This window comes from Strigops habroptila, chromosome 11 (genome assembly GCF_004027225.2).
Source record: "Strigops habroptila isolate Jane chromosome 11, bStrHab1.2.pri, whole genome shotgun sequence".
Lineage (NCBI taxonomy): Eukaryota > Metazoa > Chordata > Aves > Psittaciformes > Psittacidae > Strigops > Strigops habroptila.
Genome location: NC_046360.1, coordinates 27767564 through 27779791, shown reverse-complemented (window position 1 = coordinate 27779791; position 12228 = coordinate 27767564).

The following is a 12228-nucleotide window of genomic DNA, read 5'->3' as shown; positions in this document are numbered from 1 at the left end:
GCATAACCTCTGAGCAGAGGTCAGCTGCAGACCAGCATTGTTCTGATTTGCCACATTTTAAAACCTAATACACATGAATGATTGCAAATGAAGAAAAAAGCAATTTGTGTTCAACTACACTTCTTGTTGCGACTGAACAGCCATTAAAGCCAGAATAGCACAGATCTAGGCCCCTCACTGAAGATGCCACGCTGGGGCACTAACCCCTCCTTCATTCCTTCAGCACAGGAGAACCCTTCAGAGCAGCAGATGGGACACAGCCCCTTGGGGAACCACCATAGCCAGAGCTGCTGCCCCCTCCTGCCAACCTCAGCAGGATCCAAGCACTTGGCTCCCTTCCCTTCACCTCTGTAGAGCAGCCCCAGCAGCAGCTCAAAGCCTCTCAAGCTCAGCTCGTGGTTTTGTGCCATTCCCACTGCTAAGACCTTCTGGCTCTGCCACCCTGCTCTCACCGTGGGTCACACAGAGCTCAGCTGGGCAGGGCCAGCCCTGTGCACCCCCCAGCAGCATTCCACCACCCCAGTGTCCCACTACCCCACAGCACCCACACACTCCAGCATCGTGCTCACTCTGGTTTACTGGTTCCTTGTCACTTGCTACTACTCATCAGCTGCCATTACTTCAAAGATGAACTCAGAATAATTGAGAGGAAGACCTTGTTCTGTTTCTCCTACTGAACCTGCTCTTTTTTGCATAAATAAATATTCAGGAGAGACAAAATTAGAATCCAAGCTCTCTCTGTCTCACTTTGTCCATCCCAGGAGTCCTCTACCCCACTGGCTATAATCACTCTTTTCCATCACTTCTCTCTCAAAGACTAAGTTTTCCATAATAAGTAGAATAACTTCAGTAGAAAACATTGAGAAATTTGCTCTGTAGAATACTCTTTAGCATGCTACTTAGAATATTTATTGGATATTATAGGAAAATAAAGAACTGAGCATAATCCCATACTAGAAGAAATTAATGATGTGTATATAGGACTCTTAGCACTGAGTAAACTACTTGTACAAAGCAGTCCCAAAGATACACAACAAATGTGTCATGAAGAGTGGAGGAAAAGAGGGATATGTATCCAGAATGGCTACAACACAGGGACAAAGAGAAGAACAAAATTGTATCCCTGCACGTCCTGTTCCCCCAAACAGATTTTCCAAGCAACCTGACCATCCCCATGAGGCAGATTTGCACAGGAGGCTTTCTCTCTCCCCAGATACCAAATCCAGGCAGGGAGGCACAACTGGTAGATGGGGTCCACTATAACACCTTCCAAATCAGCAGCCCAAGTGTCATAATGTGTCCTGACAAACACCAACAGAACTACCAAAAGGCTTCTCTGGTTTGAGGTATTGATTGTAGGGAAGGAGCTTGGTAAGATTCAACCCCCACCCTCCCCCTACATGCACACTTTCTCTTCTGGGACCTTCTCTTGCTCACTGGAGGCAATTAAAGCTGCTATCAAAGCTACCAACTACCTCAATGTATTTTAATAATCTAAAAGTGAATTATTAAGAATAACAAGACCTGAAGGAGCTCCCAGACAAACAGCACATTACTGAACAATCCCTACCTCTGAAAACATCAGGAACTTCGCAGCACAGTGCACCTATCACCAGTGATGAAGTGCGTTATCATCCACCAAACTCTCTTGAGGATTCATGTGTTCCCTCCATTTCACTGTTCCAAATACTTTAGTAGACGGACAAATTGATTGGTTTTTTCCTACCAGTTTATCAGAAAAATGAGTTCTAGAAACAGATCAACCTGCAATGCTCTTCTGCCATCTCTGGCCTCCTCCTCTGATCCACAGAGCCAGCTAAAAAGCTTCCAAGTCCTCCTTGGGATATTGCACTTTAACCCAGCTGAGAGCATCGCGGCTGTGAATGCGGGAGTCGCTTTGTCTAGTGGCGGTGACTGCTCTAGCTTTTGCAATCCCAAATGGAACAGCTGCCATACTCCTTTGATTCACATTTCGGATGGTCTATCCTGACATGTAACGGTGCTGCCATTTAACTGCAGCAGTAGAGACATTTTTAAAGGTCTTGGTTTTTGAAGCATTCTCCCAACTACACATTGTTATTAAATCCATTATGAGCACAAAAGGATCTTTGAATAGTTCCACAATTTCAAATAGTGAAATACAGTTCCTTATCAGTTTTTTAAATGAACTGAACTCAAGTATTAACATAAACCCAGTTAGACACTAATCATCTAGCTGAAGAAAATGACTTTACAAACCTAATGAAAACAGCAGGGAAGCACAGGGGAAATAAGAAGAATATTTTGCCAGCCGCAGCATGTCTCTGGGCACACCAAAGTTACCAATGAGCTGACATTTACTAAACAGAGCACAGATGCAACCAAGTCTTACACAGGGCTTTAGACCTCCTGAGAATTTGCCATCAGAAGGATCTCAGCTCAGAAAAGCTAATCACATCCAGCTCAGCTATGTAGCTGTTCTCTGCAGTGAAACAATTGAGTTTCCATCCTGTCTGACTTCGGAGAGGAGTACACAGCAGAAACAGCCACTGATCAGAAGGCAGGCAGTGTACAAAACCACAATGCCAGAAGGCAAGCTAAATGCCTTCAACGTAAAAATACATTAGTTTGCTTTTATTAACACATAACTGTGCTAAAAAGTCTTGGGCACAGATGGACGAAGATGGAGGCCAGAAAGCTCACTGCTCTCCAAAAGCAATATACGATGTAACACGGCTTCTCTGTATCACAGCTCCTGCTCGGGGATCTACACATGCTTCCAGCTCTTCCATGGGCAAATTTCAACTCCATGTACGTAATAGCACTTTAACCCTGGAAGAAGCTACAACAGCCTTTGAAAATAAGCACCAAACAAACCCACACCTATATCTTGCCTTTACTGGGAATTTACATTGCAACAACTGCTTTAATGGAAAGGGAAATCTTTTCCCAAGGAAGACAAAGAATTAAAGGCAGGTTTCCTGTAAAGACAGCAGCGTCTGAAGTATGTGCAAAACACCTTTTCCAGAACACACAAAGAGAGGTGATAGTGCTCTTTAAGCCATTCTGGCATTACAATTTCAGTAAGTGGTAAGAAGAGGAGCAGTGGTTCCCAAAATACTACTCATTTTTTTGCAACAGGTTAGGTAGCCTCTCATGCTAAGAAAAAGAAAAAGCATAAAGTCATTTACACGATTTAATGGTTTAAAAGCAGAAAAAAATGGAAAAAAACAATGTGCTCAGATTTCTAACTGCTTTTGTTGGTATAGCCCTAAACTTTCCCTGCATCTGAGGGCAAAAACAATTTCGAGAACTCTGCATTAGATCTTCACCAAAGTGCCTCTTGAGGAGGCCGTTTATTAGTGGAAATAGACCGAAACAATGCTACAAGAACACATGAACTTAGTTCATGTATATCAAAGAACAAGGCCAACAGTGACTAGTGTTTATTCCAACTGCGTGCCCATCTTCTAAAGTTAAATGAAACCAAGATCAAAACAATTATTCTGTGCAAGTACTTGGTTTTCTCTCTTTTCTGATTCCCAGCAGCCAGCTGGCTGTACCTCAATGCAACATCAACAAATGACATAAGCAACCAGAGATGGTGAAGTGTTGGGACAAACCCAGCAGGTCAGGAAGGGCTGGACATGGCCACAGTAGACGCTCCTGGCCAGCAGCTTTACATGGGCAACGGTCTCTCCTCCTGGCCGCATTTCTGGGCAGGTATGTCTGCTCTGACTTCTATACTGACCCACAAGCAACACAGTTGGGGATCCCAGGATCCTAAATCCCACTGAGGACTCAGCAGCTTCATACTGTTGAAGGAGGGCAACTCTGCATACAGGGAAAGGGTTATTAGGCCACAACCGAGTGTAAGTATGGCAGTGCCAGTATCACTTACACATTCCTCCTCCCACACACACACACGCACACTAATTGCTAGCACAGCATATCAAATATAGTTAGGAGCCCATCTCATGACTTCATTGGGAACTATCTTTTACCTGGCAAGCGCATACTCTCCCATAGTAAACCTGGTTGGAATGCAATTAGTTGATTACATGGAAGACTTTAAAACCGAGGAAGCAATAATGCCCAAAATGGAGTTGAGTCTAGAGCAGAGAACTCTGTATCAGACATAAATGCAACAGGAATAAATCGCATCAGTTTCATCCTGGAGAATTACTCTTCCATGCTGTTATTTGTGACAGGTACCCTTAACAACTACAGCGAGACTGTCTCTGCCTTTTATCATTTCCTAAGTGTTCAGTGATAACAAGCGACATCTGATTAATCCTGCTTCCTTTTGGGAGTTGTGGGCACCAAAGAACAAAGTTAGGGCTCTGGCCCATTTGACAGAAGCTGCTGCCAAATCACACCGAAGGAGACAGAAGCTGATAAATAACAAGTCTCTTATGGCCTGGGTTTGGATTTTCTTTTGGTTTTTTCCTTACCTAGTAGCAATTAGAACACCAGATACCTTGAGAAAGTGAAGTGTTACACAGAGAGACTGCTATTAAGAATTCATGGGTTTATTTGTGTCAAATGATAAAATCCAGTAGCAGAGCTTCAACCCAAGCAGTACAATAGTCCGAAGGCCAATGATCAGCTAACAGAAAGGACACAATTCTCATAAATACACCTCCCCCAGCTCTGCCTTTCTTCTTGTGTGCTCAGCTGTAGCAATTAGGAGAATAATCTATAGGAAGCCTACCCCCAAAAGCCTCTCTCAGCTTTCTCCAGCTGTTTCCTTCTTTTTGTTGCCAGTAAACTCAAGCGCTGAAGAGATGATTCACCTCAGCAGGACTCCAAACTCTACATCTGCTCTGGGGGCATAATCTTTGCTGGGTACATGGAAATGGGCTTTAAACTAATGGAGTCACCAGACTAAGCAAAAATCCTCTTCTATGAATCTACATACTACGGTTTTATTTTCAATTATATTTCTAGCTGGGTATTTTCAAGATTATCATCTTTCTTCTTTTATCATAATAATGCTTGCAACACACATTGCACTTTGAAAGTACCTTACTATGCTCTTATAAGTCTGCATCATCTGTTCATAGATAAAGAAGCTGTCTACAGTGACCCATCCAGCAACACAGAGAAAATCCCTGGAGGAAGTGGCACTGTAACTCTGCCAAACCACAACATAACCCTGCCCCACAAACACCACTATATTACTGAGCATTACAAAAAAAGATTTGGAAAATGGATTTCAGCTTTCCATTCTTCAAGGAAATGGAGTGTTCTCCCTTAATTACAACAAGCGACTGGGAAAGAGCTGTATGTCTGCAGTTCTTGTGAAGGATGGCTGCAGAACACCCCTTAGCCCAAGGGGAAATCCACAGCAAAACTGAGATGGAGGAAGAGGGTGGAAGGATTCGATGGGCTGAGTTCAAGCAGTGGGTTAATATGAACAAGCACATTGAAAATCAGGTAATTTTTTTCTGGGTAGTAGACACAGGAAGGGATAGAAGGAAAGTGATATGGATAAGACCAAGGAACTGCAGATTACACAGACCAACCCTCCTTGTGCCTCCATGTAGGACACACATCATTATAGGCTGAGGAAGGGAGAACATAAAGTGATTTTTCCCTATGTATACACAAGGAGTTCAGATATTTGGCTCCCAGGACATGTGCAGAAGAGTTTCTGCAGGTAAGTATTACACTGAGGAAAAACCACCCTGTCGCTTATCACTAAGGCAATGTACAGCAGCTCCTGTGCTGTCGCTCTGAAAGAAACTTACACTGATCTTTGTACTGGATAAACAAAATTTTCCCTTCTCAAGAAAAAACACGTAATTTCTGTGAAGCACAGAGAAGCTGGAAAGAGAAATGCTCACCTCCATCCTAATTTCTGCAACTGACCTGAGAAACACTGCTCAGGAGGTCTAATACATGCCCTTCTTCATGCTATAGGAAAGAAGTAGTAAACTAGAGACTTCTACTAACAGAAAGAAAATAGGTTCTGGAAAATAGCTAGCGAGTATCTACCTACAGCAAAGTCACAGAAAATTTCATGGGTATCTAAATACTGGTTTAATGGAGCTTAAACAATTTCTTTGTTCATAAATACAAGCCATAAAAGAATGTTCAAGACTAATTCTGTTCTCGAGAGAAGGATTTCTTAGCCAGAAACTAGCCTGGGATCCATTTAGTCCAGTTCTTTCATTACCACACAGAATTTGTCAGGAATTGCCTGTTCTGAAGAACAGGGCCACAAAAAGGTTTTAAAAACAATGCAGAGATCAGGAGAAAAAGACAAGTTAGCCATGTATCCAAAGCAAGGAGAGGCTGCAGACAAGGCTGCTCCTCCAAATGATTGTACCTTCCCCAATACTAGGGCTACACATGCATGAGAAAGCAACTCGAGCTTGGGAAATGCAGTAGAAAAGCAAGACTCCAGCCACTAAAAGATCTTGACTTAGAAGTCAAAAGAAGAACAGTCATACAGAAGCACAAATACACATGAATCAGCACTCATAAAGAGGAAATAAAGGAAACAGAGATGCAGATAAACCCATCAGATTTATGTGCTTGTCTGCAAAGTAATACATTTCACTAACGCAAAGAATTGTAACAGTTTTCTTCCCTTTACTGGTCTTCAGTGCATTCAACACCACAGATCACAAAACCAAACCATATTTACAATATCTAATGCAGAAGAACATAGTCATAATTTTCATCACCCAATAGTTTCCTGGCTAAAAGAACTTCCTAAAGGTTATATCAGAAACTGCTCTCGCAGATGCCGAGCAGGCCCATTTGTACTCTCCAGGGACCAAAAATTCTCTCTTGAACTACTGTGGTTGTGAATTGCCACTACCTCCACATTCATTACACAGTCACCATCTGCCAGTAACTAATAAAAACAAGTTACCTCATGCTCCTAAGATATCTTATCTCATCACCTTTTTAGAATCATTTACAATGAAGAAAAGCAAGCTTAATAATCCCTCCCTTGGTATTTGGAGTGCTAGGAATGCCTTATCATAAATAAAATTGATTTTTGTTGCATATCTTATAACATCAGTTTCCATAGAAGACACAGAAAAACTGAGGACTAGGAAACAGAGACTGAAAAAGAGCATTCAGTCATGTATTACACTTTGCCTCCCCTGGGAGGAGAGGATGAAATACGGTCCAAAGCTCAGATGGGAGCTTAGCTGTGGACGAGCCTGACCAAAGCAGTTTAACAAACATAGAAAGGGACCCCATAACCCTGAAAGAAGATTACAAGGACTCTTGAGATTATGCATTTTAGCTTCTAAAGCATAACAATAGGACCTACCCATCATCACAACATAAAAACCGATTCTCTCAATAATGAATTTGCTGACTCCCACTCAAGCAGACACTGTTACCCACAAAGAACTCCACAATCTGTTGTTTGAAACACTTACAATATCTACTTTTGTGTTTGTCATAAAAACATTGAAGTAAACAGCCGGCTACAAACCAATGCACCAGAACATCCTCCACTGGATCCGCTGACAGGCCAGCTGGGCCCCGGCATGCAGGTCCACCCTCCTCCCAGCCACTTCCACAGCTACCAAAGCTCTACTCTGATTTTGAAGATTAAACTTGCAACAACCTTCAATGAAAAGGGGGAAAAATTACTTTTTCCCTAAAAGAGACCTTTTAACTCAAATACTGACATAACAGCAATGGATCACAATGGAAAAAGCCCTTCAATCCCAAAGGACCACCTTTACATGAACGGTCACCCAAGTTGTGCTGCAACAAAACCACCACAGCTCTATCACGCAGTGCAGCTTGTGGCAACAAAGGCAAGCAGAGGAAAAATGATTCAACAAATTCCACATTTTGCAGTGCTGATGATATAACCTTTTTCTACTAATCTCACCTCTCTTATGGTCTCTGAACATCAAGGCTATCTTTTAATAAAGACTAACTGATTTAGGGGGGGGAAAAAAAGGGGGAAAAAAACCCCATATAAACTTTGAAGTACCCAAACCCGAAAGAAACTAAAGCTGTACCTGTACACCCAAAAGCTGCTTGGTTTGCTTGGTTATTCTTATCTCTGCTGACAGAGTTACTTAAAAATAGCTTATATATAGTCCTCATCAAACTTTGCCTTTCCCTTAGTTCATTATCAGGATTTGAGGCACTGCTTGCAACACAGAATGAAAGGAAGTCCACACAAGTGACATACTCAAGCTGACAGCACCCCATTGCAGGGCACCGCATTAGCGATCAGTTATTCTGCTCTCTCTGCAGCCACGAAAAGATGTGAAGCTCTCTTAGGCAAATATACTTCTTGGTATCATAATGTCCTCACTTACTTGTCTGTGTGGTATATTTTTGTTCGTATCAGAAAGTTCAATTAGTCTCTTACAACTAAAATGACTTCTTCTGACTAATTTGTATTAGATGGGAGAGAAGGATGAGAAAGCTTTACTGACAGCTTAGAAACATTAGATACGTTTGCTAATGCCATGTCTCAGCTATACTTTAATCTTGCTTCATATCAACCATTTTAGGGAAGTATCCTTTATTGGAAAACTCCTTCGTATTCAATCTTTCTTTATGTCACATTTAGAAAGGATCCTAATTAGAAACCAACTGATATAAATGTGATACTTACAAAATATTTTAAGCGAACCAAATATTAGCAGAAGTAAAAAACTACGGCAGTTTTCATGCAGACCTGGAGATGAGTTCTCCCTTTATTCCCTGAAGTACTATGGCAGTACTGCTCTGCAGACCTGGCATCTGCTGGCTTTCCGCAGTCTCTCCTAGTGTGAACTCGCTTTCCAGGTCTCCTGCAAATTCCTACCTGAAGAAATCATAGCTCCAGTTTTCCCAAGGTTTCTGCCTCCTCATCATCCTTCAGGCTCTAGCAGTGCTCAGCCTTTACATGAGAGCTTCGCTTCAGAAAAGCTGCCTGCAGCAACAACCTGTTCCAACACCCCCATCTCCGGTGTTTCACCTCATACAACTACAGCAGCAGCACCATCCTGCAGTCAAGAGTTTGCAGATTTTTCACTGTGCCTTTGATATTTCAGCTCCTCATGTAACAGGAGCTGCAGCAATGAGACATCTACCTTTTCGGGAAGGCTGCTGATGTACACCAAGCTGAGACTGCCATCAGCTACTGAGTCACTGACTGAATGAAGACCTACCTCCACAGATAAGATTCAATTCAATACTTTTGCTCACATTCAGCAGGGCCTTAATTCCCTGGCATTCCCTGCAAAGGGCAACAGCAACACACACACCTGCACCCTGACGGCAGGTCCTGAGTCGCATCAGAAGGAAATGTCTGTCCTTTATGCCAACAAGCAGAATTTGAGTTCTGCTCTAGAATATCCTTAATTTTTACTTCATGACACGAAGGCAGATGGAAAGCAGCAAGGAGGGTTAGAGAAAACTCATTACTACAGAATATGAATTATTACCCACTAGTCTCTTAGGTCACCTCTGCTATGCTGTGAAACACACATACTCTTAGCACAAGGCTTATTAAAATACAGACTATCTGACAGAATGAGGCTATTTTTACCTAGTCTGAACAATATCCAGGCATCTTTCTCAAGCAGTTATATCAAACTCATACTAAAAAGCACATTAGGACGGAACTAAAACCAAGCAAAGTATCTAGGAGACCAGTTTTCAGCTATATCCCCACTTTTCTGCTGTTTCTGCTGCTAAACATGGTAAAAATAAAAATGCTAATAGCCACCAAAATGCTATACAAAGGAAGTGAAATTATGTGAACTTCATGAAACACACAAATCTTTCCACAAGATTGCAGCTGGCATCTCAGCATGTGATCTTCCAGCACAGTTATTTAGACCATGTCTATGCTGTGCTGATTTTAAAGCAGGTGGCTTGGCTGCTCCTGGTTTCAGAGCCTACACTGGCTGTGATGCAGGCAGTCAGCCTGGCCTGAGCTCGTGGTTACCATGGCCGCACTGCAGCAGGACCTGCACTGCCCAGACTAAAGCCAGCTCCTGAATGTCCCCACTGGTGGTACCCCTCGGAGACAAGGTGACACTTGCTGCCTTTGTGTGCTATAGTGGTTCCTGGCTAAAGAAACTGGGAAAATACTTCAGTAGAAATTAGGATTCTCTCAGATACTCCCCAGCATCTGCTCAAGAAACAGTCTCAACTGTGCTGCATGCTCTATGGCATCTATGTGGGGATCATCACCACTGCTTGAAAAAGGTAACAACTCATCACATACAACTAATAAATCAATTCTTTTGTCAAGAGTGTAAATGACAAAAGAGGGAATGCTCACTGATAGCCCAAACTGCCTCCTTCAGCAAGATGAAGAAGTGCTGTTCTTAAAAAACATTGCTTGGAATATATAGAAACCAATATTACATGATCTTTGCCTTCTGCAATAAGCCAGATAAATATAAAAACCAAGAACAAACATGTGTTTCCAGTCTGCCCATCATCAGGTATCAGCAGACTGGTAAGTACTGCACACACGAGAACTGCCATGATAAAACTGTACAGACAAGTTGCCTGGTTATGACAGTATTCCTTGCCATAGCAATATATTCACAGCCTGTGTTGATAGCACTTGAGTCAAGATTCCTTTTGTGCATCTCTACTGGCCTTGTCGAATGCGAATGCCCCTGATTTCTCACGGCACAGTGCTCAGTTTTTGGCTTGTGCTATCAATTCCCCTCTGACCGTGCAGGATTCCCCTGGAGCACACCCAGCCCAGCTTTTGGAAGCAGCTCCTTCCAATGCTCCAGGAGCGCTGCTCGCACTGCACATACCCTGAGCACAACCGACTGCTGCCATAACAGCAGCGCACACAGCAGGCAGGGACGGCAGCCATGGGGTACATCGGGGCAGGTAGCAGCAGGCTGCTGAACTCACTGGCACTATATGTGTGCTTATCACACCAGGACCTTAGTGCTTACCTTGATTTTGCCACAGAAATCCCTCACTGTAGGGAAAGCTGACTGGAGAGCAGTGAAAAGACCCTCTGTTGTCATACCCAGCTGATACTAGTCATGACTCAAATGGGACAGAAGAGGAGGAACTGCTGGTTTGTGGGGGCTTTGCTTTTACCTCTCAGGATATTCAGTCTCAGGTGGTGACAGACTGTACTGTGGGATATAAGCAGCTGTTAGAGCAAAACCAAATCAACTTGTTAATATTCTACCTGGCCATAAGGGAGGTCAGAAAGACTGTCAGAGCCCTCCTGAGACATTATTTCACGTGGCTCTCTTTCATGAAACATGTATGTAAAGAAATCTCAGAAGTAAAAATACCCAAAACCCCACCATGCAGGACATGGCTGCCTCTCAATTTTTGTAAACAACAGCCTGGAGAAGAGCAGGCTTTGGGGAGACCTTAGAGCAGCTTCCAGTACCTAAAAGGGCCAACAAGAAGGCTGGAAAGGGACTTTGTACAAGGGCATGTAGGAATAAGACAAGGGGCTTTAAACTGAAAGAGGGGAGATTTAGATTAGGCATTAGGCAGAAGTTCTTCCCTGTGAGGGTGCTGAGGTGCTGGCACAGGGTGCCCAGAGAAGCTGTGGCTGCCCCATCCCTGGCAGTGTTCAAGGCCAGGTTGGACACAGGGGCTTGGAGCAACCTGCTCTAGTGGAAGGTGTCCCTGCCCGCAGCAGGAGGTTGGAACTAGATGAGCTTTAAGGTCCTTTCCAACCCAAACCATTCTGTGAGTCTACAACATAAATTCGTTAACTTCTTTTTAACTAAATAAGGCTTTAGCATATCAGATTTAATCACTGAATTACCATCTTTTGCCTTCTCTTATTTTCTGTACATAACCTAGCCTTCCCTTTCACACACATCTCTACTGAAAAGCGTTCTCTTCTTACCTCCTTCATATCTCCTGTGCCTTTTCTTACCCCTGGGCATGCTTTTAACAGCATTACCAACTGGTTGGTAATTAACTTTTACTCAGGTTTAGTTATTGACCATTTCCCAGGACAGATGAGGCAGAAAAACTATTTCACCCATTGCATGGCGTTAGCCAGAGGTAAAACATAATACCTAGTAACAGAGTGGTTTTTCACCCTTCTGGGAGACTATGTAACCATGGATGCACAAGAAACAATGCCTGCAGATAAAAAGAATGCCTTCAGATAATAACGTTTGTCAGAAGAGATTTGCACATTTCTTTGAACTGATATATTTATATACTGCTAATTATTTGAGAAAAATCTCAGAGACCTTATCACAAACAAAGTCAATGCTACGGTAAGATTTTTCCCCTGTCAAGTCTAGG